General features: G+C 53.2%; 1 protein-coding gene across 5 annotated transcripts in view; it reads right to left on the reverse strand.

The window, feature by feature from the left end:
* Positions 1 to 25,398, reverse strand: part of GRK5 (G protein-coupled receptor kinase 5) — a 184,695-nt gene that overhangs the window by 53,645 nt on the left and 105,652 nt on the right. The window lies entirely within an intron of this gene.

The raw sequence follows: 25,398 nt of genomic DNA on the forward strand, positions 1-25,398 counted from the left end.
AGGAGAGGGCCGGGCCGGGCTGTCCCACCCACCCCACCTGGAGGTAATGCCCCGGGTGGGTGGAGCCAGGTGCCTGGCAAACTCTCAGGAGCCCTTATGTGTCCCCAGGCCCGCAGACGCAGAGAGGACGAGGTCAGTGCCGAGGAAGCTGCCATGGCCCACTCCCCTTGCCGATGCCCTGGTTTCTGTATGGAGATGCCAGCAGTTCTGGGGACTATGACTGCCCCTGGCTGGCCATCAGCATGTCACATCCGCTGGTGAAAGTGACTGGATACTGGTGGCAGGCATGGCACCCATGCCAGTAAAACCAGAGTGGACCACAGACTGCCTGGCACGTTGAGCAGAGGTGCTTTCTCTGCCTGTGGATGGGGTGCGAGGGGCGAGGCCAGAGCCTGTGCGGAGTTCTTGACCCTGGGAAGGAAGTGGCTGCGAGGACCAGGCCGACTCACAGAGGAGGCCAGAACTGAAAGAATTACAAGTAGACTTGGGGCCTGGTGGTGCCATGAGGCTCTGGATCAAACCGTGCCTGCAGCTCAACCATATCTGAGGCACTTACTAAAGAGCCTTGCTTGGAAAAAAAAAATGGTAATTACTTGTAATTCAAAGCATCCTAATGAATGCAGCAAAAAAATCTTTTATTTTTGTCCAATTGGAGCAAAGCCAGTCTTGGGATGTTTCAAATTATGAAAAGCCTGCTTTTTCCAGCGGAGGCGCTAGAGGCACAGAGACAGAAAGTGGCCAGCCCTCAGCCACGCCGTCGCCACGCGAGGCCTCGCCAATGACTTGCCGTGTGACTTCAGGAAGCTCACTTGTCCTCTCTGGGCCTCAGTCTTCCTCTGAAAAATGCAGGCCCGTGTGGGACGTGAGATGGAGGTTGGGGAGGGAGTGGGGGGTCCCTTCTCGGCTCTTCCTGCAATGACTACTAGAGGCTTCCTCAAGGGCTGAGGCCCCGGCCGTGAGCCTTCTCAAGCGAGCACTGTGAATTTGCTTCGACCCTGCAGCTGTGCAGAAACAGTCAGGAGATTTCATGGGGAACCAGGAAGCGGGCTGAGTTAGACCTGGGTTAGGGGCTACCTGGACAGGAGGAATGACTGTCCTTGCCAACTGCAGAGGAGGAGCCAGGACGTGGGGTTTCTCTGGAGATGGGGACTACAACGGGAGAAACGAATATGGCCATCATTTCCATGCACAAAGAGCTTAGCCACGGGCAGTTCGGGAGGCAGGGGGCTGTGAGCATGGGTTATGGAGCTAAACCGCCTGGGTTCAAATCTCAGCCTCACCACTTCCTGCCTGTGTGACCTGGGACAACTCACTGGACACGTTTATCCCTTGGTTTCCTTATCCGTAAACTGGAAACAGCAATGGTATCCAGCTCCTGCGACCATCACGAGGACTGAATAAGACAACGTGGAGAAAGGACTCAGACCAGAGCCTGGCACATAGCAAATGCTTAATAAACCACCTGCTGTCATCATGGATGTGGCTTTCCGGTCTGCACCATCTCCTTATCTCTAGGGCAGTGGTCGGCAAACTGCGGCTCCAGAGCCACATGCGGCTCTTTGGCCCCTTGAGTGTGGCTCTTCCTAAGCCTTAGGAGTACCCTAATTAAGTTAATAACAATTTACCTACCTATATAGTTTAAGTTTAAAAAATTTGGCTCTCAAAAGATTTCAATCGTTGTACTGTTGATATTTGGCTCTGTTGACTAATGAGTTTGCCGACCGCTGCTCTAGGGAACCGGTCTGTAAGAACCCAGCCAGCCCTAACCAATCAGAGCCCCCTTCCCTATTGCCACACGATAGGTTCCCTGGCCTGAGTGGGCCTTGGTGTCCTTCCAGGGTTTTTGCTAGAACTTTGCTAGATACTTGCTCCTCTCTGGGTGACAAGGCTAAGGGAATGGTCGCCCCAGAGCTGCCACAACTGTCCCTCCCACCAGGTAGTGAGCCCACGGAGAACGAAGCCAGCACAGGGGAGAGAGCCGAGTGAAGTGAGAAACCTGGTGCCCGAAGAGCACAGGGGCCCCGAGGCCAGCCTGCCATGCCAGCGGCGCCTGCAGGGTCTTCACCCAGAGTCTGCGCTGAGGCCAGCTGGTGTTGGTTTTTGTCTCTTGCAACTGAAGGAGCAACAACAGGCTGGAGAGTCTCACAGCCCACATATCACACGGGGAAACTGCCTGAGGGCAGGGACTGGTTTTGTAGACATTCACCAGCTCTAGGTATTCTGTGGGGCAAGAAGGCACTCCAACATTTCTCATTCTCACAAGTGGGTACTTTGATCAATGGGGCATCCTCCTCGAGTGGTTTGGGGGCTGAAACTAGCCTTGAACTATCACCTTAATCCAGTCCACCTTTCCATGCACACAGACGGTTCATGAACACTTAACCCACAGCCCTGCGGGCCAGGACTGGTGAGGGCAGGGCTGGGATGTGGGCCCAGCCCTCAGGGATCTTGGATTCTGTTGGAAAGGGAGTGTGTGTGTGTGTGTGTGTGTGGGGGGGGGGGGGTGAGCTGACAAGATCCCAAGTGACAGTAATAAAATGTCAAGTTAGATGAGTGTCATCTTCAGCCACAGTGGGGAGTCTGGAAGGAGGCCCAGAGGGTGACAGGTCTGTGGCTGCACCTGTTAGCACACTGTCCTGCAGACTCGGCCTGCATTCTCCCTGCCTCCCACGCATCCGTGCCCAGGGGTGAGGAAAACAAACGCCCCCAGCCCTTCCCCATCAGCTGAGCTTCCCAAACACAGGAGAGTAAATCACCTGATGTCAAGCTCCCGTTTTATTCAATCAGGGCACAGAGCGCCACACGCTGATGCGATTTAAGCAACTCCCCGCTTTTCCAAAAGCAATTATGAGACTTCATGTACTGTGTTGTGATTGCTTAAGGGTTCATCTGACAGCATTTTTTCCTCTCCATATGGCGTTCGCTGTCAGTATGGAAACAAGGCTGTCATAAACTCACAGCGTAGTAAACACCCAACACGAGCTGTCAGCACCTCCGTTCCCTGCCGCTCCCAGCGACACAGCGGATCCCAGGCGAGAAAGCCGCCCCCTGGAAGCCCAGGGAGAAATAAAAGGCCTAGTAATCATCTATTCAGGCTCTTTTCTCAGCATAAGTGAAGATAATGGGCCGATGTGAGGAAGCACCAGCAGCAACGATAAAACCAAAGTGCACGCTTGTGCATCTTTCAGAAAAGGGAGAACGGAGCCATGGGAGGTGGAGAGGAGTCGGGGGCTGATGGAGGGGCAGGAGGAGGCGCAAATCCAAGGGCCTGGGAGCGGGGGCTGGTGAGCAGGAGCGTCCGGGACAGTGGGGCAGACCCTTTTCTGTCTGAATCCCCCAGGCTGGGGCAACTCTGGATGCTATGCACACAGACACTACGCACTGTCCACACACACACACACACACACACACACACACACACACCTGCTCTTCTAGAACCCAAAACTCCTGCTTTGGGCCATGTGCCTCATTGGTCCTTCCCTCCAGCCAGAAAGAGGCTGTTGTTACATAAGACGGGAGGGGCATCAGGGCCTCCTGCCCCCAAAGGATCCAGCATCAGCGAGTCATTGTAGCTTTATTCTCTCAGGTCCCTCTTTAGTCAACAAACTCTCGCCCAAGGTCTCTTGCTTTTTGATATTAGAAGGTTCCTTCAACTTAAGACTCTCCTCTTGAATTCAATGCCTGGGGAGGGGGTGGGGTGGATAAATGGGTGGGAAGAGGTGCACCTTATACACCCTAGTGGGCTAATGATCCAGTAACAGGCCTGGAGTCAACAGCTAGCCATCAGCTGAGACCAAGAATGGGGGTGTGGTCTTTGTGATGTGACATCTGGCCTTGGCCGCAGTAACAGAGATTTGGTGGACAGGTGTCCAAATGTATAGGTGTCCAAAGGAAGGTGGCCGAAGAGGGGCCTAAAAGACCATGACAAGCACCAGGACACGGGGCTGTGCCCTTGGTCAAGGGGCAGAGCGCCCCAAGGAGGGGCTGGAGCCTGCTGTGCGCTCAGGAGGGTGGTGAGAGAGACCCTGGGAAGGCAGGCTGGGCTCAGACAAGCAAGGGCTGGACTCCAAGGGCAAGGAGACCAGAATGGACTCACTGTACCACTGGAGCATCCACGATGTCAGAGCACCAACAATTCAAGTACAGCCCGGGGAAAGGTGGACAAAATGGGGTGGGGGAGTCTCAGACGTTTACAGGGGAGCTGGTGGCCGCAGGAGCCCCTCCACGGGGGTTCCAAGCCGTCTTTGGCACGGAGGGCACAGTGCCCGTGGCTGGGATCCTGCTTCGGTGAAGAGCCGGACTGAAGGAAACCACATGTTCTGTTTGTTTCTTCAGGGGCTTGACACCTCTCAGGCATGCGGAGGGCTGGCCCGGGAAGCAGGAGGGCCACATCGGCTGCAACACGCTGAACTGCAGCCAGGCCCTCCGACAACGGTTCCTCCCACAGACAGACCCTTCAGCGGGGCCATGGGCATTGGCTGAGCCCCTGCCAGGCACTGCGCCCTGTGCCCTGAGAGCAGACGCACCTCCACAGGCCTTATCTTTGTCCTGAGCAGGGAATGTGTTTATGAGACGGGGCAGGAGGGAGGCACGTTCACGGACAGGCTGGGAAGAACAGCCACGGAACAAACCGTAGACGTCCGAGGAGGGGGCACACACTGCCCTCGTGCCCAGGGGCGGGTTTCAGGGGTGCCCATGGGACAGCACGCCGGAACATGGGAATGGGAGTGGCAGGGTCGCGGAGGGCAATGCCGGCAGGGGAGAGGCTGAGTGCTGGGGAAGAAGAAAAAGGTCAAAGCCAAAGAAATGGGGCCAGAGGTTGGGATGAGGGGTGAGGAGAAGCCACGTGGGGAGGTAAATCCCCAGGTGAGAAGCCAGGAGGCGTTAGGGCAAGAGTTCAAGGCGAGGCCTGAGATCGCTGCAGGGAGCCTTCGAGAATGGCTGAAGTGTGTGAAGGACCTACAAAAAATTAAATTGTCATATAGCTAACAATGCCACTTTGGGGTATTTATGCAAACGAGTTGAAACGAGGACGTCATGTTCACTGTGGCACCATTCAAAATACCAAGATGTGGAAAGAACCTAAATGTCCACCGACCGATGCATGGACTAACTTGCAGGATATGCACACAGTATATACATGCCGTTGTCAACCAACAGAGGGCGCAACAAGACCAGGGGGGCCCATCCTCCCCACCTCGTTGTGAAGTTTGGGTGCTTGGCTGAGAACCTTCCCATGTCTCCTAGGCTGTTGTCATAATAAACTGCTGATGGTACCCCCACCTCAGGCCCCCTGTCAAGGACACCTGCTATAGACTGAACATCTGTGTCCCCCTCCCCCATAAAATGCACACATAGAACCCTCGTCCCCACTGCGGTGGTATTTGAAGGTGGGGCCTTTGAGAGGTGCCTCGGTCGTGAGGGTGGAGCCTGCACAAGTGGGATTAGCGCCCTTACCATAGAGACCCCTGAGAGCTCCCTCATCCCTCTGCCCTGTGAGGATGAAGACGGTCGTTTATGAACCCGAAAGCAGGCTTTCACCAGACTCAGGATCTGCCAGCACCTTGACCTTGAACTTCCCAGCCTCCAGAATGATGAGAAATGCATTTCTGTTCATAATTGGTATTCTGCCACAGCAGCCCAAATGGACTAACTTGGGCCTTGGGCAAGTCCCTTAATCCTGCCTCCCGCACCACACGGGCAACCAGGGTGAGCCGCTGCTACCGAGTGTTAGCAGTACTAGTACCCGAGAGCGCCTGGCCCAGACCCAGCACATAGCGGGTCCTACATAGCCAGCTGCCATTTGAACAGATCGTGTCTCCTCTACAAGCCTCACGGAATGGCGGCTTTTACTCCCCTGAAGATGCGATGGGGGAGCGGGGTTGCTAGTGAAAGGGGCCTTGACTGCATAAGCACCAAAGAAAGAAAGAGCCACCCCACCCACGGCTGAGCCACTGGAGGACCCCACGCCCACAGAGGGCAGGGGCCAGGCCTCTGCGGCCTTCCTCTCCCTCACTTTGAGCCTCGCTCTCAGAGAGAAGCCACACGTGTCCTCATAGCACATGGCCGAGGTTAAACTCTCACAACCCACAGTCAATTCCTTCAAGACTCATAACCCCCCGTGGGACTTAGAAACAGGAATGATATTGATAGTGAAGATAAATAGATGCTGTCACTGTTTTCATTCCTTTCGAGTGACATGAAATGGGAACATATTTTCTTAATTAGGAGCCTGTGGTATGTGGACGCTTGGAGGGCAACCAGATTTTCCCAACCGAGGGCCAGAACACAGGCATGGCCCCCCTCCGGTGACAGGAACCCCAGTGAGCGAGGCCGCCCTGCCTGCCTCCCCAGCTTGGAGAGCTGGCCTTGATCCCTAGCGGATGGGGAGCAAGAAGTCACGGCAGGGAAGGGGGAGGGGGTGGCCCACGACTGAAACCTGCTTAGGACTGTTTTCTTTGTTGCCCCAGGCACTCCTTGAACTTGGGCCAATGAAAATGCACGTTCCATTTCAGAAGTAAGAGCAAGAAACGCAGCTTCCTGAGGAAATGGAACCACTCACACCCCAGCCCTTGGAAATGAAACCACATGTTTATTGTACCTGGGGGGGGGGGGGTAGCGCCCCAAAGTGATTCCTGAAGCCATCTCTATTTTCTGGGGATTTGTTTTATTTTGTTTCGTTTGATTTAATTTAATAACATTGTTTTATCAAAATACCAGGAGTTTGGGATTATTATGGTTCTTTTTGTGGGGGTAGAGGGGGATGGTTCCTGGTAGGTCCTACGGCAATTTAGGAAAACAGATGTAAGGAGACTGGATTAGACAGGAGCCCTTGACGTTGCCATACGCCAGGTCTAAAACAACCAACAGAAACGTGCTCTGGAAACGGCTTTCTCTGAAAAATTCCTGCCAAAGCTGGAAAAACAATTGGGCGTTTGCTCGGAGTGAAGGCGCGCTGACGTTTGAAAGGCCAGATAGCATCACGGATAATGGCAGTTCTTCCCGCCCGCCTCCTGGAAGGCGCAGGCGGCGAGGAAAAGGGAAACATTTGGTATTTGGTTAGCAACAGCTGAGTGGGTTCCGATGACTTCAAGGAAGATGTTTCAATGTGGATGAAAAACGACATATGGCACATTACACAAACACGTCCGGATCACGCCGGTTTTCCTGTGCCGTTTGTCCCTCTCATCTGGCTTCTAGTTTCACCGCATGTCATACCTGTCACATGTCTCTCTGCGGGACCAAACGTCTTACCAAGCTCGATGGCACCGGGACAAGCCTCAGGTAAAACCCACTCAGTGGTAGGGTGTTGGGGGCTGGGCTGCCAAGTGGGGGAAGGGACAGAAATGGGGGGACGGAGGAAAGGGGAACCTTGTGTGTGGATCTGTGAGATGAAGAAGGGAGGTGGGTTGGAGTGTGCTTCTGGGGGCTCAGGGCGGCAGCCCCTACCAGCCTTGCCTCTGTGATGAAGGTCCAGGTCTCTGGCTTGAACCTGCCGGGTGCAGTCAAACCCTAGGAGATGGTGGGAGTCTGGAAAAGGGCTGGGGGCTGAGCTGGGCAGGACATGAATGTATGCCATCACCATGGGGCCCTCTGGCAATGATTGGCTCCCCAGTTAGGCAGTGACCTCTCCCTTATTCTCAAGGCCAAGAAAAGCAGAGAAGTTAGGTATTCCCTTGTAGCGGGAAAGGGACGAAGAACTGGGTGGTTGGATGGTGTGTGTGGGGGGGTGCAGGTGGGCCCAGCAGTGGCTAGGTAGACACGGGGGCTGTGCAGGTGGTGGCGGTTGAGCCTGGCATGTTGGGAAGGTTGGGGGACAAAGCCAGGATCCAGGTTCCAGGCCTGGCCTGTTGCCGCTGAGCTCCGGGCTGTCCCGTGTGCACTGCTCCATCAGCCTCCCCTCCGTGCTCGCGCAGGGCTCTGAGCAGGAAACCCGGAGGCACCTGGCACGGCAGCAATGGGGGCTCTTGAAAAGGCCAACAAGAAGGAAACACACGGACGCAGGACCCGCAGCTGTGCCCTGGGAAGCAAAGGTGTTGTGACCGCCACACACGTCCCCCTCCAGTGCAGAGCCTGGTGCAGGCGGGTGGTCAGAATTCCCTGCTTGGCCCTGCCTGGCCTGCTGGGGTGCCAGCACCTGGGAAATGGTAGTGGTCGCCAACCGGTGCTCTGTGGGCCACTGGTGGTCCGTGAAGTCCGAAAGGTTGGCGACCGCTGGTCCATGGTATGCTGCTCCGTCCTGGTGACCCAGCCTCCCTCACTCTGCTCACAGCCAACCTGGGGACGCCATCCTCCTAGGGCCACAATCTTCCTACAAGCTTTTTCCTCCCTGGAAAGAAGCTTCCATGTGGATGCAAGCAGCTTTGGTAACTGAGATACCCAGGCCACACCCAGACCTCTGAGGGTGGGTCAGCAATGTTTACAGCTCCCGGGTAATTCCAACACTGCATGAAATGTCCAGTTCAGCTTTAAAAAAAAAAAACACTACACTAATAAAAGACAAAGATGCTAATTGACCATACCTTTGCTACGTCCATTAGCCAATCAGAAGATTATGCAAAATAACCCAACAAAGATGGCCATTAAATTTGCATACTGCAGGCAGGGCGGGACAGCGTGATCCGCCGCCCCGCCCCGGCGACCCAGAGTGGGATCGGGCCTGCCATCTGCCACCCAGGGAGTGGGCCTAAGCCAGCAGGTGGTTATCTCCCGAGGGGTCCCAGACTGTGAGAGGGCACAGGTCGGGCTGAGGGACACCCCTCCCTGCCAGTGCACAAATTTTTGTGCACTGGGCCTCTAGTATATATATATTATTGATTTCAGAGAGGGAGAGATAGAAACATCAACGATGAGAACCATTGACTGGCTGCCTCCTGCATGCCCCACACTGGGGATTAAGCCTACAACCCAGACATGTGCCCCAACCAGGAATAGAGCCATGTCCTCCTGGCTCATAGGTCGACGCTCAATCACCAAGCTACACTGGATACCCAGTTCAGCTTTTTATCCCCAGCACCTGCAACGGTGCCTGGCCAGAGCAGGAGCGAAGGTGCATATGTAAGTCAGGTTCCACTGGCCCGAGCCCACCAGGCTCTATTCCTTGGGGAAACAGAGACCAGGTTTGGCCAGTCTTATAGGGGCTGAGAAATGACTGAGTAAATCAATGACATATGGAGACCACATGCTTATAAATCCAGAAGTAGAAACCTCAGGCCTGAACTTGCTCGCCCCCCGCCCCCCTCTGGCCCTCAATGGTTAATCAGCCAGAAATGAAGGTCTCCCGAAGCAACTAGATGACTGAGAGTGGGGCTTCTGTCCAAGGGAAGCAGAGCACTCTGGGTGCCCAGCCGAGGTGAGGCTGGGACAGACTGTGTGCTGCACTGAGAAGTGGCAGCCATGATGGCCCCAGGACCCCAAAGTGAGGCGGACTGAGCAGGGCCCGGCCTGACTCCCCGCTCCAGGGAAGCCCAGCAAGGCCAGGGGTCTGGATTTTGCCTCCAGCTCCTCCTCTGACCCCTGTATGACCTCAGACCCGCCAGTGTCCTCTCTGGACCTTGGCTCCCCTTCAACAAAATGAGGCTGATGCCCAAGGGAAGCTTAAGGGCCCCGCCTCCCAATTTGGTGGTTCCATGGGAGGAGGCTGGTGGGGGTGGAGACCTGGGCGGCACAGGCCTTTATCCAGCACCAGGGTCCCTAAGCCACACAGCTGCCTGCCTTCCCGCACCTGCACTGGCCAGAGCGCCAGCGGAGTGAGCGTGAGCTGAAAAGGCAGCATTTCTGGAAGGCCCGGGAGGGGCTGCTCGGGGTGCCAGGGGTCCCGGCTTCCATCCGTTTGCTGTGGAGCCCAGCTGTTACTCCTCCTCTCTACGCCTCAGTCTCTCTCGAGTGCTTTTCTCATTTACCCTTGGATGACAGTGCCTGTCCCCCCTTACTGCCATCTGCCCTGGGCTGTGGGGAAGACAGCAGGGAGACTAGAGGGGTGGCGGGGGGCAGGGGGGAGCTCTGAAGCCCTCCAGGACCCTGGGGACTGGCCTCACCTGGACCTATGAGCTAATGAAGCAAAAGCCACAGGGGGCGGTGCCAGGAAGTGGCTGGCAAGAGGCGCCAAGGCAAACAGTGGCTCTGTGCAGAGGTGGCTTGTTGCTTCCTGGGCCACCGGCCAGGGCTTATCGAGGCTCACAGCTGCGCCGGCCCAAAGCGCTGGAGAAGGAAATGCTTGGGAAGGTGAAGGCAACCGATGGTCTCTGGCCAGTCCTGGTGTCTCAGGGTCCGAAGACCTCAGCCAGCCCGAGCCTCTCAACATGATCCCCTCCGAGGCTCAGTCAACCTGGGTCTGTGCACTCCCAGGGACAGGAAGCACTTTGCCTACAAAGGGCCCGGCCCTCTTCATCAGAACTGGGTTCAAAGTCCACTCTTAATCTGAGACCAAACTCGTCTTTCTCTCATGCCTGCCCCTTGGTCCTCATTCTTGGGGTACAGAGGACAAATGCTAGGTGGCAGTTATTCTCTGCCCCTGGAGTTATCTCTCAGACCAAAAAAAAAGCCCAACTCCCCCGCTTCCTCATCACAGCTCCTACAAGACTGGCCAAACCTGGTCTCTGTTTCCCCAAGGAACAGAGCCCGGAGGGCTCGGGCCACTGGAACCCGACTGGGGTCTCTGGTAATTAAATGTGAAACCATGTCCACTGCTCCCTTCAAGCCCTCTTGCCTTAGCTCGGACACAGACCCAAGAGGGGCTAGATTTGGGAAGAGAGGGGAGCACTGGTCGGCACACAGAGGTCGCCAAAGCTCACATTCCAAACGAGAAATGGGAGAGGCCTGTTGCTTCAGTAGAAACCGACACAGAGACAGCGGGAACCTTGGTTCAGACTTCCCTTAGCGGAGTCACAGGTCAGGCGCTGGGATCTCGGACATGGGTTTGCATGGAGTTTGGCAGAGCCAGTTTTCAGAAAGAGCTGTCCTTCGGGTCAGACGGTGCACTTCCCACTGCCACCTGATGTGTGATACAGGAAGATGACAGCAGCTAATGGGAGGCTTGCTGTCCAGCAGGCACCGTGCTGGGCACTTCTCACGCTGTGCTTCCTGCAATCCTCCTAAGATCCCTACGAAACCGGTGCTAGTACCAGCCTACATTTTTAGATGCCAAAGAATGAGGAGCTGGAGAAGGCATTTATTAGCACAAGGCCCCAGGGCTAGCAAGAGGCAGAGATGGGGTTTGAACTCCTCTCTTCCTGACAGCAGAACAACTTTTCTGCATCTTTTAGCTTTTAGGGATCTGCCTCAGCAGCAGGCAAGGACCTAGGACCCAACCTCAACATCCTGGCAATCTCCAGAGGCCCACAGGGGGCAGGCACCCTGGAAACCTGGACATACCCATGACCTACTGGTCACTCCAAAGCCCCGGGCCCAGGGCTGCTCTGCACACAGAGGCTAAGACCTGGGGAAGCCACGGCCGCTCAGGGCTGGCTGTCAGCTGGCCCGTGAGCTCCAGGGCTGGGCCGGCACAGAATTCTTTGGAGCACTCTTCCGTCCTCGCCTCCACCAGAAAGCCCGAGTACGCTGCCCCCTCCCCAGCTCTGAGTGCCTTCAGCTCGGAGGCCTGCTCCGCACCTGTGGACACAGAACCTACAGGCTATCGCATTCCTTCGGCTGCTGTCCTCAGAGTTAGCCTTGTCCCCACACCTGAGCTATAAATTCTCTCTCTTCACTGCCTCCCCCTTTGCAGGCCTGCAGAGCTTGGGACGGTCTGCACACTTACGAGGTCACCTGAAACGATGCCCCTGATTAAAGCAGGGGCAGCCGTGAGAAAAGTCCCTCACTAGGCTCCTGTTTACACTTCTTTTGTCAAAACAAATCCTTTGCTCCTTGGAGGGAGAAATCTTAAAAGTTCCCGGTGTCCACACGTCAATGCTTGGCTTTTAATAGGGTGTTGGAATTGCGTTTCGCAGCGCATTCCTGTGCTCAGACCTACAGCGAGACAAGCCTGTAAGCCAACAGGACAGGCGTCCAAACAGGGCTAGACCCAACTTGGAGCAGGCAGGGCCCAGGCTGCCTTGTTCCCTGCACCCCCCACCCCCGGCCCCACACCCAGCACAGGGCCTGGCACGGAGCCGGCAGGCAGTAACATTTAACAAGTGAATGAATGAACAGGTTAACAACCTAACTCATCCATTTGCGAGCCAGTGGCTGTATTCTTACGTACTTGTTTCCAAATTTCTCTGTGCTGGGTCAGGATACTGAATGGATCTGTCACACAGGAGGGGGGCCCATCCTGACACCCACACCCTCCTCCACCGTGCGATCGTGTGGGTGGAGGGAGCACCGTGTCAGAGCAGAGAAGGTCGTGTTGGAGGGAGCAGAGTCACAGACCTTGCAGAAAACCCGAAGGAAAGCCAGTCTGACCCCCTCGTCTCTCAGATGGAGAAACTGAGGCCCTGGTAGGGGAGGGGTCTTGTCTTCTCCATCACCTGGAGCTTGCTTAGCTGCCTCAGCTGTTCAAAGGCGCTGGATGAGGGTGAACAGGGAGGAGAAGTCCTTTATTACAATTCAAAGACCCTCACCCGAGGGTCCCACCCAGGTCTGGCACAGAGATGCCCAGTCAAGCCGTTCAAAACCCCACCCCCGGGAACTGACATTTTAAACACTGTGAAGTGCAGCTATTCTGTCAGCCTGAGGCCTGTGGTCGATGCCATGCAGGTGTCTCAAATAAATCTTCAAGGGCCGCCTCTGCACGGAGCCAAGTAGATGCTTTTAATCATCAGGAGGGAGAAAGCAAGGGCCGTGCTCACTTTCATTTTTATCGAAGTAAAACAGCAGTTGATTCGCCAGCAGGCAGTGCCGCCTGGTGCCAAATACCACGTGTTTGAAACTGAAGCTCAGCTATACAAACACAGAACGGAAGCCTGCAGGACCCCGAACACATGCGCTCCTTTCTTCCTGTTTCTTTCTGAAGAGTGCCACTAGCTCATCGCTGTCTAGACCTGGGAAGCCGTCTCAGCGGGGAGCACGGCTCTCTGCTGGCGCTTCTCCGCCCCCTCCCACTGCCTGGCTTGAAACAGACATTTTGACAGATATTTAACTGATGCTAAACCTAAGAGGCGGCCTCCTCCGTTACTCAGCACAGGAGAGACCACTGGGGAAAAAGACCAAAAGGGAAGACTGAGATGATCAAAGAATACCATTGCGGTGAGACCCCGAGTTCTAACTGGTCTCCAATGTAACCCACACGGCTGTTGGTTTTACATTATTCCTTGCCAAGAACAATGTTCAGATGATTGAAAAATTCCACACTGAAACCCCCGACGCCGACTTATTTTTCCTTCTGAGCACCTGCGCGCAGAGAAGCCTTGCTGAGAGAACGTAGCTAACCACAGGGCAGGCGAGCTTTCGGCTCCCAGGTGCAGCGTGCTGCCGCGGGGAGCCCTGACGGCGTCTTCACGGGGCCTGGGCTCTGAGAGGTCAGGCTGAAACTGCCTCTGTTCTAGAGGAGTCAGGGCCCGTGAAAGCCAATGGCTGGAGGGAGGCGGGAGGGAGGCAGAGGCCCTTCCCTGCAGACAGGGTCCGCAGGGGCCCAGCAGCTGACACACAGGACCTACATTTGTGTGTGTGTGTGTGTGTGTGTGTGTGTGTGTGTGTGTGTGTGTAGCTGGACCGGAACTGGGAATGCACACACACAGCCAAGTGCCAGCCACTAGGAGAGAATCCAGTTCTTCCCAAAGGGGGCTCAGAACCACGTTTCATCCTGGAAGCTCGGCTCACACATTGTTCAGACACTTTGGGGTTAAGCTGGGGGAGCCGGCAGGACACCCTGAACCTCTCACCCAGACCTAAGTGGCTTCGGACTCCACCCTCGAAGGGAATCCTAGACCCAGCTGCCTCCTGGCGGTTGGTCACCGCACTTTCCAGCCCCCTTCTACTCGCATCCAGGTTTGCTCAACTCATGTAGCTGGGGTTAGATCTGATAGGCCAGGTTCCTCAGACTGATTTGCTGAGCACCTACTCGGTGCCCTGCTGTGAGCTAGCCCAGGGGGTCAAGGGATCACCAGAAACGCCTACCACCTCACGCACCCAAGGAGCTTACGGTCCAGCTCTTCGGTTTTTTCCTAGAATTCCTCCTGGATGAGAGGCGGTGGAGAGGTGAGGGGCGTGGACCCTTGGACTCACATCCCAGGCATCCAACGTCTGTGCATCATGTTTTCTGTTGTAATAGGACTCCTACTTTTAGCTGGGCACATGGCCACCCAAAGGAAAAACTACAGTTCCCAATCACCTTTGGGGCTAGGTGTGGTTGTATGACAAGGTGGGTTTGGGCCAATGGAATGTAAACAGAAACAATGAGTCCAAGTTAGTGCTGGTTATGCCCTTAAAGGAAAAGCTGCATTTTTTCACCATCCCCTTCCCATGGACCAGAATGCAGACACGGCGGGGCGCCATCTTGGACTGTGTAGAGGAAGAGTACAATATCCTACAGACAGAAGAGAAGGAATAGCCACATACAACTCCCACAGCAGCCCTGACCCCTTCCCAAGCACTGCTCCATGAGGGAGAAATAAACTACCTTGTTCAAACCCACGCTCGTCTGGGTCTTTGTTACAGTAGCTGAACCCATTCTCTGCCTGACGCCATCCCCTACTGGCTGCAGAATCTTCTTCTGAGATCCACTTTCTTTGTCCCAAAATGGAGACGACAATACTACGACTGACCTCATAGGTGTGATTCCATCCAAGTGCTCAGCACAGCGCCTGGCACATGGCACGCCCTCAGTAGACACTAGCTATCCACTGCTATCGAAAGGAGCAGCCACTGGATATTCTTGCCCAAAGCCCCTACACCAGTGGTTCTCAACCTTCTGGCCCTTGACATACAGTTCCTCATGTGGTGACCCAACCATAAAATTATTTTCGTTGCTACTTCATCACTGTCATGTTGCTACTGTTATGAATCATAATGCATATATCTGATATGCAGATTGGTCTTAGGCGGCCCCTGTGAAAGGGTCGTTCAACCACCAAAGGGGTCGCGACCCACAGGTTGAGAACCGCTGCCCTACACCCACCTCCTTCGCCACCCTACCAGGGGAGAGTGTGAGCACACACTGCCAAGGAGGGGTTAATTGGAACCAGGTTGATCCACCTGGGCCTCATCTCCTAAATCAGGCGGAGTTTCAGGAGTGGGAGGCCAAGATGTGGCTTCAAACACAGTGTACCCACCCACCCTCCCTTCCTCGGGGACACACAGTGTCTACGAAGGCTCCCAGGGTCCCATGCGCCTCTGGGAGCCCCTGCACGTGAGCGAATCGAGGGCTGTTTCCCTGGGGGAGTTAAGTACCCGCGTCTCAGAGAGCATGTGTTTACTTTAAAGACGATGGCCTGAAATGCAGCCTCCCTGAGATCTCCTCCTGGGTAACCCACATTTAAAGAGCATTTCAGCAAGAATTATAGTTTGGATGTTGGAAGGGTCTGAAGTCAACACAAGTGTTTTTGCTGTATATTATATAAAATAAACACTCTGGTTCCAGGAACTCAAGGCAGCACACTGGGAACCGCATTTGTTTTCCCAAGACGTGGAAGTTGTGCAAAACTGCCCTTGTGGGGCCCACATGGAGTCACTCAGACCCAAGTGTCTCTGGGGTTCCCAAAGGGCATAGGCAGGGGGCAACCCTGAGCTGGCCACACGAGTACCTGGGGTGATGGCGCCTTCACTCACAGGGCTGGGCAGGTGGGTGATGTGTGGGCCCTCAAGGGGAAGGCATCCAGGCGGTTTCTAACCTCGGCTACAGCTTTATTTAAACAGCTAAACACAGATTGTATACAGGGCCACTCGGGGCTTCCTAAGAACTGACGTTTCTTTTTTTAAATATTGACTTCCTACTTACAGGATCGTGCCTCTGATGTCACAGAGCACAGAGTGAGGGCAGCCCGCAACTGTGCCCATACTTCCTAAGGGCAAGGGCTGCCTTTCAGTTCTGAACCCCCTCCGAGCCTCCACCAGTGCGGGGCACCCAACATGGCCCCAAGTTGGGGCTCATATAACCTCTTCTCCAGGCCCTCAACACAGGTGACCTTCAAATCTGCCTGGTGATTATCTGAGTAATTCCCTCCCCACCTCCTGGGTCTGACTGATTCATGTCTGTGTCCCCAGTGCCCAAAGCAAAGTCTGGCACATGGTAGGTTCTCAGAAATGGGAGAGTGAATGAATGAATGAATGAATGTTGGGGCCTGCTGAATCGAGGGGTGATTTTAATCATGAGGAGGAAGATGAAGTCTCCATCTAGGCAGCTGGAGAGCAGCAAAGGCCACATACTGGGAAATGAGTGTGGGCATCTGTTCATGTTCGCCCGTGGTGCCAGGAACACTCACGCCGTAGTGACCACACATGTCTTCAGCACCTACGAGCAGCCACATGCTTTCAGACTCCATTCTCGCACTTAATGCCACCCTGCGGGCTGGCCCAAGCTCACACAGTGTCAAGAGAGGAACTTGGGTCTGAGTCCAGGCCTCTTTGGCTCCAAAGCCCCGGTTGCTCCCAGCATGCGTTGGGGAGGCAGGAACCGGCCAGGCCAGACCTTCCCAGGCAGGCTCTCTGCGGTCCCAGAGACGAGATCTGCCCTTGGGAATCAGAGGGGGGAGGGTACACTGCTCCTCCCTCGAGAGGAAGCCATCCTTTCCCACCAGAGGAGCCGCGGGGCCACAGGCTCAGAAACACTCAGGGGCCTCCCTTGGGCCGAAGGGAGACACAGGGCCTGGGAACAGAGCGTGACCCAGATCAGAGGGCCCTGGGCCAGGTGCAGAGGAAGCAGACAAGGGGTGGGAGACAGGAAGGTAGACACTCCGTCTTGCTAAGCAGGGGCTGCAAGAGCTTCCAGTACTTGACCATGCAGCTCCCTGGGGCCATTTCCCTCTCAGACAAGCTGTGGCTTAAACTCTGCAAAGCAACTTCCTAAACACCTTTGGAGGCCCCCAGGGTCCCGGGGGTGCTAGCCGAGGAATAGACGTGAGAAGCCAAAGACAGGCCCTGCACCCCAAAATGGATGCGTTCACAGACTGCTTTGGGGCAGCGCCTGGCACTGTGGCCTCCATGGAGGAAATGTGAGAAACAGGAAGTTCTACCAAAGAGCTGAGTTCCTCAGGGTCCCCTAGCCTCCCCAGTCTCTCCAGCCTCCCCTGGCCTCCCCAGCCTCCCCCAATCTCCTCCAGCACCCTCCCTCCCCTGCCCCCCGCATCCCCCAGACTCCCCAGCCTTCTGCATTGTCCCTCAGCGCTCTTTCCAGCCTCCTGGCTGGGTACCTACTTACAACCCCACCTGGAACCGGTATCTGCTCTGGACCCCGCAGAGGACTTGGTGTACGAACCCAATCCTCTGTCTTGGGAACACCGCCCTCATTCCAGAAACGCAGACAAGGCAGGAATGCACATTTTAAACCTGGCAGTGAGGATTCCCTTCACCAGCCACAGCGAGCATGTGAGTCTGAGAAGGGCAGGCAGACGCTGGTGAGGGAGGCAGGAGAGCTTACAGCAAGGGCTCCCACACGCGATACTGTCCTAGCTCAGTGCATCTTTGCCAACGCATCACGCTGGCTGCCATGTGCAGAGGCCTGCTCTGCAAATGTCTCCGTGGGTCCTCGGAGCCACTCCTGCCCTCCTTTGCCCACCTGGAATTCCATTCCCTTCTGCATGAAAGACCTGAAAACGCTATCTGACTGGCTGTGCCGAGCTACAGCTGCCTTGTGGGCCAAGCAGGGACCAGACAGTCCCCTCTTGCCACATGAATGGAGAGAAAGTGGCTCCTGGAGAGCAGCCACAGCTCACCTGAATCAGTGGGGGGACTACATGTGAGGTGGCCCAAATGGGCCAGAGTCCCAAATGGGCCAACTTCCCAAGCCCAGCGTATATAAACAGACACACCCAGAGTCACACACACCTCCTCCAATTGTGCCAAGTGACTCCTTTGATGTGCAGCAGCGGCCATCTCCTGGTGTGATCTGGGGGCCCAAAACAGTGGCAGGGGCTCAGGGTCACTACAGACTGAATTGTGACTACCATCCCCACCTCCCCAGATTCATATGTCAAAGACCTAAGCCTCAGTGAGATTGTATTTGGAGATGGGGCCTTTAGGGAGGTAATTAAGGTTAAATGCGGTCATAAGAATGAAGTTCTAATCAGTAGTCGACAAACTCATTAGTCAACAGAGCCAAATATCAACAGTACAATGATTGAAATTTCTTTTGAGAGCCAAATTTTTTTAAACTTAAACTATATAGGTAGGTACATTGTTATTAACTTAATTAGGGTACTCCTAAGGCTTAGGAAGAGCCACACTCAAGGGGCCAGAGCCCCATGTGGCTCGCGAGCCGCAGTTTGCCGACCACGGTACCTAATTCAACAGGACTAGTGTCCTTACAAGGGGAAGAGACATCAAAGACTGTTCTCTCTCTCTCCCCCTCCTATCCCCAGAGGAGATTCCATGTGAGGACACAGAAAGAAGGCAGCCGTCAGTAAGCCAGGAAGAGAGGCCTCACCAGAAACTAACTCTATCAGTACCCTGAGCTCAGACTCACAGCCTCCAGACGGTGAGAAATAAATGTTGTTGAACCCGCTCAGCCTGTGGCATTTTGTTGAGGCAGCTCGAGCTGATGGACACAGGGTGTGTGATCAAAAGAGTGAGGTTTGAGGCTCAGCCCTGCCATTTACAAGCTCAGTGATCTCTGACAACCATTTGGCCTCCGTTTCCTGGTCTGTAACATAGAGCTATGCCTCTCTGCCCTGCCTGCTTCCCTGAGAGGCCTGTGGAGGCCCAGGAGAAGACAGACAGGTGGCAGGGTAGGAGGGTCTGGCCTGGGGCAAGAAAGGGACACAAGGTCAATCCTGGGAGACCCCAGACAAACCACATGATCAGAGCATCTATCATAGGGGGAGCATTTGCTACATGCGAGGCACAATCAATCTGATTTCCCAGGTGAGCAATGGGGATAAGGATCCTGCGGCTCCGGGGAGTGGCAGCCAGATGCTAACATGGGCACAGCATTGGAGCCAGGGTTAGCCATGCCCTCGGGGCAGCCACCCAGGAACCCTGCCTCCTAGCCCTCACTACCCTGGCCCAGCGACACTCACTGGTGCCCTGGGACCTGGGTGAGCTAGCCCTGTGCTGCCTCTCCAGGGCCCAATGGGGAAATCAGCTGGGGTCTTGGAAAGAAGCGGCCAAGCCATTCCAAGCCATCCGTGGCATGGTCCACAGCTCACACGCTTTCCACACCGAGGCCTCTCCCCTTGGGGTGTGACTGACGCGGCCATCCCAAGAGGACCAGGATCTGTTCCGCAGATGCTGCCCGGCCCCGTCTGGAAGGCGGCCTCAACACCTTGTCCAAAATCCAGTCTCCATGGGGCCAAGGTGTCTGAGTCAAGGAGCAGGCGCCCCACCCATCCAACACCCTCCTAGTGGCCATGAAGAAGCCCTGATACACAAAGGGGGTGCGTGGGTCACCACGTGGCCATGAGGGCAGGTGGGGGATGAGAGGCGGGAAGGCGATGGGGGACCCTCGCGTGCAAGGAAAGGAATGTAAGCAGAGCTGTCTAATGGTGGGGTGCTGAGTTTGAGCTGCTATTGCTATCATTGAACAAACTTCAGTCACAATTTCCCTGGCGCCTGGACGCAGGTCTTTGGAGGGCAGCCAAACCAACAAGAATTTAGACTCTAATGCTCCCCCCTCCCCCCGCAGGGGCAGGAATTCAGTCAAGGTATGCACCAGAACGGACATTCCCCACCAATCCCCGTTAATGACTATGACCTTTTCAAACATCTCCCAGACCACAAGCACCAATGGCACCCCAGGATGCTCCCACTTGGTGCCTTAGCCTCTATCTCCCAGGAGACAGATCTGCAGACAAGACATAGGATCCTCTTAAGGCACCTCCTTTTTGTGCCGAGACAGTCTTGGACGCGAAGGAATTTGACTAGAGTAAGCAGAAGGCCACAGCCCATCCTGTCTCCCATTTTGTTGCTTTATCTTTGGAACAAAAACAAGCTTCACCTGCATTTATGGTCAAATCGGTCAAATCACTATTCCTTACTCAGTCCTGCTGTCACGTAAAAGGAAAAAAAACAACAACGTTTACAGACCACTTTTATTACCTCGGACAGGGCAAAGCACTTGGCAGCCTTCTCTGCCTGGGCTCCAGGCTCTGTTTGGCTCTGGCTGCCTTCACACCTCACTGGTTGCTAAGAATCTTTCCTCGCCTCGCCTGGCTTCACCCACAAGCTGTTGTTCGGTGGGAGTGGAAGCTCCCCGTCCCTGGCTGGGTCTTCTTTGACAAGGCCACAGAGGTACCGTGCGATAGCCTAGCACTGGTAGGTTGGAAAGGGAGAGCTGGAGACTAAATTTCAGTAAAGCAAAGCCTTTATCCTTTTGTCAATTTGAGAAGGGTTCCCACACAGGAAGGCAAATCCTTCCCTCGACTATGTTGAAAACTTGTGAGCAAAGGGACCCATGGTGGCTGGGCTGAGTCTACTGGATGCTGAAGCATAGAGAAGGTCATAGTTCTGTTTTGTTATTTATTTTTTATTTTTTTAAAAAATATTTTTTATTGATACCCGAGAGGAAAGAGAGGGAGAGAGAGATAGAAACATCAATGATGAGAGAGAATCATTGATCTGCTGCCTCCTGCACGCCCCACTCTGAGGATCAAGCCCGCAACCTGAGCAGGTGCCCTGACCAGGAATCGAACAGTGAGCTTCTGATTCTCAAGTTGATGCTCACCCACCGAGCCATGGGCTGTTTTTTATTTTTGATAGCTTTCTCTGTTCTAGGCTCTTCCCTGTTGAGGGTCCTGGGGCACGAATGGAAATCAGCCTGGGGTCAAAGGAAAGAGAAGGATCTGGAAAAGTCCACAGCCTGTTCGAAGCTGGATTTAGGCAGTGCTGGGAGTAGGCATCCAGGCACAGTTAAAGGGCTGATCTGATAAGGCATCAGGAAGGTAGGCCAACAGGACTCTGGCCAGCCCAATCTCAGAAATCAGACAGGACCCCAGAAATCCAGAAGGGATGAGCAGCGAACATGGTCTACAGTTGGGGCTCAGAGCTCCAATCAGAGCATTGACAGCAGTGGAAGAAAGGAGGTAGCAACCAGTGGAAGAGCTGGGGGCAGGCACTGGCATAGATGAGCCCCAGAGCTCAGCTGTCCAGCTCTAACATGGTTCTTCTGGGGAATAAGCCATCCTTAGCAGAGCCATCTGTACCAGATACCGTGCGAGAGCCTAGCACTGATAGGCTGCAGTGATCTGTTCAGCAGATGCTGCCTGGCCCAGTCTGGATAGAGCATTGGCCTAGGGACTGAAGGGTCCCGGTTCGATTCCAGTCAAGGACACATGCCCAGGTTGCAGGCTCGATCCCCAGTAGGGGAAGTGCAAGAGGCAGCCAATCAATGATTCTCTCTCATCATTGATGTTTCTATCTCTCCCTCTCCCTTCCTCTCTGAAATCAATAAAAATATTTTAAAAAATAAATAAAATTCTGGGCCTAGAGACTAATTCTATAAAGCTTTGGAACTACTTATTTCTTAAAAGCTCAAAGGTGATGCTGATGTAATCCTCTAGGCACTCTGATGGACACTAATTTTCCATCTAACTGAGGGAGAGGGCATATAGGCATTGATATTGTCATTATGCCTTTTTTGAGTTGCCCTTTGCACACTGAGAATTTCTGTTTTGTCTTAACCTATGATAATGTCATACTCTGCTTGACAGATTTTGCTCTTTTCTATTCCCTTTTTACTAGTATTCTGAACATAACATTTACTCTTGCTACAAACCTTTGTCCCATAGAGCTGGGTTGTAATACTCCAGTTGTTCAGTAGGTGTCGCTGTAACACACGGGGAGCATGACCCAGTCTTGAAATTCTTCTCCATCAAGGTTCTCAGGCCTACAGACTGTATTAGCACCTTTCTTCATAAGTTTGCTAAATTTAAACATTTCTAGCATGAGTTATTTTAGAATAAAGAGAATGAAGGATAACTATAGAACAATATAACAATTGTTCTCAAGGCTCAGAAAATGCCATTTCATAAGGATTGTGTTTTAAATCACTGTTTCTCTTATCCTTCCCTCTCCCTCTTCTTCAGTGGTTCTCAAACTTTATGGACTCAGAACTTCATTGCACCTCTAAAAATGATCGAGAGCCCCGAACAGCTTTTGTTTGTGTGGGTTATATCTATTAATATTTTCCATTTTAGAAAATAAAATTGAGAATAATTTACACACAAGAATAGACAAGCATACATTCCGTTAACCATCAGAGCGATGATGTTATCACACATCAAGGAGCCTCGAGGAAACTACTGTACACTCACGAGAGAATAAGAGTGAGAAGGGAAAATAATATTACTAGGGATGATTCTGCATTATTATGGAATAGTTCTGGTCTCACTGAAAGGGTCTCAGGGTCCTCTAAAAGTCCTGATCCGCATTTGGAAATTGCCACTCCGCTAGTTTCCAAGTATCACTGTCTGTCATTCACAAATACAAAATTCATCAACATGTTTACTTTCCTCCTAAAAGAGACAGCCGGAGCTTCCAATGCTTTAATTCCGATTATGCCCCCCCAGCTCACATGTTCTAATCGTCTGATACTTTAGTTCTGTCTTGTTTTTATTGAATCCTTCAATTGAGACATCATTTTCTACAACCAGCAGTTGTTTAAATACAGCCAAATATTTACCAAAGTTGTTGCACATCATCCCACCTTGTACCTCAGACCTTCCGTCTAGTGTTTTCTTTTGCCTGAAGTTCGCCCCTCCGAACATCCTATCGTGAAGTAAATGTGTAGAAAATTATCCAAGCTTTGTTCTTCTTTCTCTACCTTCTATCTCTAATGTTGCTCTTATTCTCGAAAGGAATTTCCACTGGGTATAGAACTATAGGCTAATCATTACTTTCTCTCAGCACATTGAAGATATTTTACCATTTTATGGCCTTCATAATTGTTGTTGAGAAGTTACCCACAGGCTCATCACTGTTCCCAGAAAAAACATCTTGTTCATCTCTCTGGCTCCTTTTAAAATAATCTCTTTATCCAGGTGCCCCCACCAAAAAAAGGGGAAAAAAAGAAAAATAATAATCTCTTTGTCTTAGGTTCACAGCAGGTTTACACTAATATGTCTTATTTCTATTTTATTTTTATTTTACTTTTATTTATCATGCTTGGGATTCAGTGAGTTTTCTATCTGAGGTTTCAGACTTGTCAAAAGAATCTGCGAAATTCTCCGTCATTATTTCTTAAAATGTGACCTCTTTCCCATTTTTTGTATTATCTCCTTCTGACAACCCAGTAGGGTGGGTATTGGACCTCCCACTCTATCCTACATGTCTCTTACCCTGTCTTTGATTATTTCCATCTCTGTACGGCTCTGGGCTGCGTTCTAGTTCATTTATTTGAACGTAGCTTTCACTTATCTAATTTTGCATCCACTAAGTCTAATCTGCTCCTTAATGTATCCATTGATTTTTTTACTTTCATTTATTACATTTCCATTTCCCGAAGTTCTCTTCTCAAATCTGCTTTGCCATTTTTATAGCCTCTTCTTCCTTGCTCATAGTTCCCAGTCTCTTACACTTACTATGAAATGTACAGACATCCCATAGGCTCTTTATACAATGTCACTGACACTCCCTCCACTGAGAGGTTGGGTCTGTGTTCCCTCCGTTTGAATTTGGGCGCGGCCTTGTCACTGCTCCAACCAACAGGACGTGGGCAAGGAGACACTTTGTGACGCCAGAGGCTGGGTCACAAAAAAAGCATGTAGCTTTGGCTTAGTTCTCCCTCTCTGGGATGCTCACCCTTGGAACCAGCCATCAACTGTGAGAAAGCTCAGGACACAGGTAAAGCCACATGGAGGGGAGCTGAGGACCCACCAACAGCCAGAACCTCCAGCCCTGTGAGCGCATCTCCCGCTGCTAGACTTCAGGTCTTGCCCTGAGGCTCTTGGGGGGTGGGGGAGGGTTAAGACACAGAAGTAAGCCATCCCTGCTTTCCCCTCCTTGAATTCCAGACACACAGTCTGTGAGCATAATAAACAGCTGTTTTATGTCGCTGCGTCACTCAGCCATGGAACATTAGCCAGTGTCTCTCCAGTGCCTACTTTAGGCCTGGTGTACAGTGGGTGCTTAGACACTTATCAGGTTTACAAAGCACGTTCGCTAACGTATTCTTCTTCTAGCATCTACAGCCGCCTCTTCAGAACAGTCCCGTTCCCGGCACTGGAGACCTTCATCCCTCACTGGAGCAGAGGCTCCCACTCCGGTTGGCCAGTGACTGAAAGCCCTGAGTTCCCAGAGGGCTCCTGCCCCACCCAAGTTCCTCGGAAAGTGAAGGGGTGTGGTCAGCCCTGCTTCCTGCCCTCTGGGTTCCACCCTCAAAGCCAATAAAGCACCCATCCCTGTTTCCCCAAACAAATATTTAGATTGCCCTTGGTGGTGTGGATGCCATTTTGTGTTTCATCAGGTTCTTCCAGGACAAAAGTGATGAGGGGAGAAAAAGACATTTCCAAACAGCACCTGCCTCATCCAACCTAGAAATAAAGCCAGGAGAACCGATTTTAGGAGCGATGCCGCTGCTAAAAATAGTGCTCAGATGTGTAATGGCCTTAGCAGGTACCTGCTGGGACGTGGGCCCCGGCACACAGACTCCTTCAGGAGCTGCCTGCTTTCCGAAGTGCGTCAGTGCCTCCTCCCCACACCCCGCCCGGCCTTCAGTTTGGGAGGCCAGGGCTGGACCTACTAACTCCATGGGAAAGGGATGGCTGAACACAGGGGAAGCCTGGGTTTAGAGTTTTCATTAGAAAGTAATACAGACTTTCTGTTTCAAGAACAGAACGTCTGTCTGCATGTTGGAGAAGGAGAGGCTCTCCAGGACCCAATTAAAGGGTAAACAAGAACTATTGTAATTAGCATATTGATAGCAGTTTGATTTCTAAGGCCCCAGGAAAGCATCTCTCCGGCCTCTTCACAATCCTACCTGCTTGGAGGTGATTACAGAACAGACAGAGCCCTGGAGTGCAGCGTCAACTGCCCCCTTCACCCCCCCAACCCCCTAACCCCGCTTCCGCCTCTAACTGGCTGCAGCCAAGTCTTCCTATCAAGAGAAGGGAGGCATGGGGGTTCATCCCACCTTTCAAGCCCATTTTAGCCCTAACATTCTTTCCACGGCCTGACAAAAGAGTGAAAAATTCTCCCAAAGTGAAAAAAGCACATTTCAGACACAAAAGACCCCCAAATCTCGGCAGAGGGGGCTTCGCATGAACGATTGATTGATTTTCTGTAAACAACTCCTCAGAATAACTTGGGCAACTCCAGTCCACACTTGCTCTTCCAGGCAGCTAGCAAGCGGGCATGCCTGAGAACCGAGAAGTG

This window comes from Myotis myotis, unplaced genomic scaffold (genome assembly GCF_014108235.1).
Source record: "Myotis myotis isolate mMyoMyo1 unplaced genomic scaffold, mMyoMyo1.p scaffold_m19_p_15, whole genome shotgun sequence".
NCBI lineage: Eukaryota > Metazoa > Chordata > Mammalia > Chiroptera > Vespertilionidae > Myotis > Myotis myotis.